The sequence below is a fragment of the Lolium perenne genome, chromosome 5 (assembly GCF_019359855.2).
Source record: "Lolium perenne isolate Kyuss_39 chromosome 5, Kyuss_2.0, whole genome shotgun sequence".
Classification (NCBI taxonomy): domain Eukaryota; kingdom Viridiplantae; phylum Streptophyta; class Magnoliopsida; order Poales; family Poaceae; genus Lolium; species Lolium perenne.
In genome coordinates, this window is record NC_067248.2 from 254283616 (window position 1) to 254287068 (window position 3453).

Below are 3453 nucleotides of genomic sequence, written 5' to 3' on the forward strand. Positions count from 1 at the left end.
AACAAACACCTCTCAAAATGTTACTTTTATTCTCTTTGTATGATTGCAAAACTGAAAAAGCTCTAGCACATGATTTAATCCCTGCTTCCCTCTGCGAAGGGCCTGTCTTTTACTTTATGTTGAGTCAGTAAACCTATTTCCCTCCATCTCAAGCAAGCATTTGAGTAGTTGTGATCAAACCATTATATTGTGATTTGCTTCGTCATGTCTTTTATTCTTCTTTGTTTAGTACAAGTTTTATCTGAATGAATATAGCTTTGCAAGTTATCAATGATCATGAAGAGACAATTATGATTGAGTATGCAAGTTGTGCCTTATAAACTTTAACATGAGAGCGCTGCTCAATGAGATAAGTATAATCTGTTAATTGTTCTCTGACCAAGAACGAAGTTTGCCATCACCAATTATGATTTCTTATGCACCTTTATTTGTGATTACCTTATACTTGTTTCAAGTTGAGTTATAAGAGGAGGTTGTCCACTATAATGTCTTGTGCGAATGAATATGATGCTTCTTGTCCGTATTTTATTTATCGACTCTTCACTCCATAAACATGTGGTCCTGTTTATCGAGCTCAGTTTCGCTTGGGGACAAGCGAAGTCTAAGCTTGGGGGGAGTTGATACGTCCAATTTGCATCACTATTTTATATCATAATTTGCTGTTATTCATTGATATATTTCATATTGGGACACAATACTTATGTTATTTCATCTATTTTGCATGTTTCATCATTATTGGAGGATCAAGCACCGGAGCCAGGATTCTGCTGGAAAAAGCACCGTCAGAACGCAATATTTCGGAAGATCAGCTGTGGAAGGAAATTATACAAAAAATCCTATTTTTCAAGATGACGAAGGAAGCCAGAAGGAGGAGCCAGGAGGACCCAGGGTGGGCCCACACCATAGGGTGGCTCGGCCCATGGCCTGGCCGCGCCACCATGTGGTGTGGGGGGCCCACAGCCCCTTTCGCCTCCTTTTCTTCGCGAAATCCTTCGTCCCGAAAACCTAAGCCACAGAGGGTACCTCGCGAAGAGTTACAGCCGCCTCTGCGGGGCGGAGAACACCAGAGAGAAAAGAGCTCTCCGGCGGGCAGGAATCCGCCGGGGAAATTCCCTCCAGGAGGGGGAAATCGACGCCATCATCACCGTCATCGAGCTGGACATCATCTCCATCACCATCATCATCATCTCCACCATCATCACCGCCGTCTCCACCGCTGGACACCGACACCGCCGTAGCAATTTGGGTTTGATCTTGATTGTTTGATAGGGGAAACTCTCCCGGTATCGATCTCTACTTGTTGTTGATGCTATTGAGTGAAACCATTGAACCAAGTTTATGTTCAGATTGTTATTCATCATCATATCACCTCTGATCATGTTCCATATGATGTCTCGTGAGTAGTTCGTTTAGTTCTTGAGGACATGGGTGAAGTCTAAATGTAGTAGTGAACTATGGTTGAGTAATATTCAATGGTATGATATTTAAGTTGTGGTGTTATTCTTCTAGTGGTGTCATGTGAACGTCGACTACATGACACTTCACCATTTATGGGCCTAGGGGAATGCATCTTGTATTCGTTTGCCAATTGCGGGGTTGCTGGAGTGACAGAAACCTAAACCCCCGTTGGTATATCGATGCAGGAGGGATCGCAGGATCTCAGAGTTTAAGGCTGTGGTTAGATTTATTCTTAATTACTTTCTTGTAGTTGCGGATGCTTGCAAGGGGTATAATCACAAGTATGTATTAGTCCTAGGAAGGGCGGTACATTAGCATAGGTTCACCCACACAACACTTATCATAACAATGAAGATTATTTAGCCGTATGTAGCGAAAGCACTAGACTAAAATCCCGTGTGTCCTCGAGAACGTTTGGTCATTATAAGTAAACAAACCGGCTTGTCCTTTGTGCTAAAAAGGATTGGGCCACTCGCTGCAATTGTTACTCTTGCACTTTACTTACTCGTACTTTATTCAACTGTTACATCAAAACCCCCCGAATACTTGTCTGTGAGCATTTACAGGGAATTCTTCATCGAAACTGCTTGTCAACACCTTCTGCTCCTCGTTGGGATCGACATTCTTACTTATCGAAAATACTACGATACACCCCCTATACTTGTGGGTCATCACTACTGCTATAAAACTGTTACTACTGATAAACTCTTGCGAGCAAGTCTGTTTCCAGGTGCAGCTGAATTGACAACTCCGTTGTTAAGGCTTTCAAGTATTCTTTGTCTCCCCTTGTGTCGAATCAATAAATTGGGTTTTACTTCCCGCGAAGACTGTTGCGATCCCCTATACTTGTGGGTCATCAAGACTATTTTTTGGCGCCGTTGCCGGGGAGCATAGCTTTATTTGGAAGTTCACTTGGATTGATATTGTTCGCTGCAAATTCTCCATTATGGGTAAACCTCGCGATACTAAAGTCGCCATATTACCATCCACTACAAGAAAAGGTACAACTCTGAGTACCTCTGCTGCTCTTGATTCACCATCTGTGATAGATAAACTTGTTTCACCACCACAAGCTTCACATGCTGGTACTTCTGCTAGATCTGAAAATTCTTCTCATAATTTTGATGATGCCTCTGCTGTGCTTGATAATGATGGTTCGTTAGGATCTTTTCTAGATGCTACAATTGCTAGGTCTAGACAAATTGAAAATACTGAAACTCCTAATGAAAATGCTGCTACACCTGTTAATTCACCTGAGTCTGTTGAATACTCTAGTGATGATCCTGATGAGGATTATGTGGAACTTGATGATGATTTCATTGATAAATGCAATGCTACTACTGATGCAAGAAAAATTAAAAAGTTGCTTGCACAACATACTGTTAGATATAAACTGTCTCCTGATCCTAAGTTTGCCACATCTCCTATAAACATTAAGGATAAGGATTATAATTTTTCTCTTGATCTATCTCATATAGCTATTGTTGAGAAAACACCCTTTTGTGGTACTGAAAAAGAAAGTGTTGTTGAACACATGATTGAGCTATCTACTCTGAGTAGCTTGTTTTCTGATGATGTTAAGAAGCGTACTTATTTTGTTGCTAAAAATTTTCCATTCTCGTTAAAGGATGATGCTAAAACTTGGTATAATAGTTTGCCACCTGATTCTATTAATAGTCCAAAAGAATTGCTTGATGTTATCTTCCGGAAATACTTTCCTGCTAGTGCTCAACATATTGCTTTGCAGAGAATTTATAATTTTGATCAGGAAGATGGAGAGAAATTGCTTGAGGCTTGGGCGAGATTTTGCTCTCTTATTAGAGCTCGGCCTGAACATGATTTGGAAAAGCATGATTTACTTGACATATTTTATAGTGGACTAACCATTGAGTCTAGGGCATACCTAGATAGTTGTGCTGTTTGTGTTTTCAGGAAAAGAACTCTGCATTTAAGTCGAAGAATTATTGGCTAAAATAGGCCGGAATCATGATGATT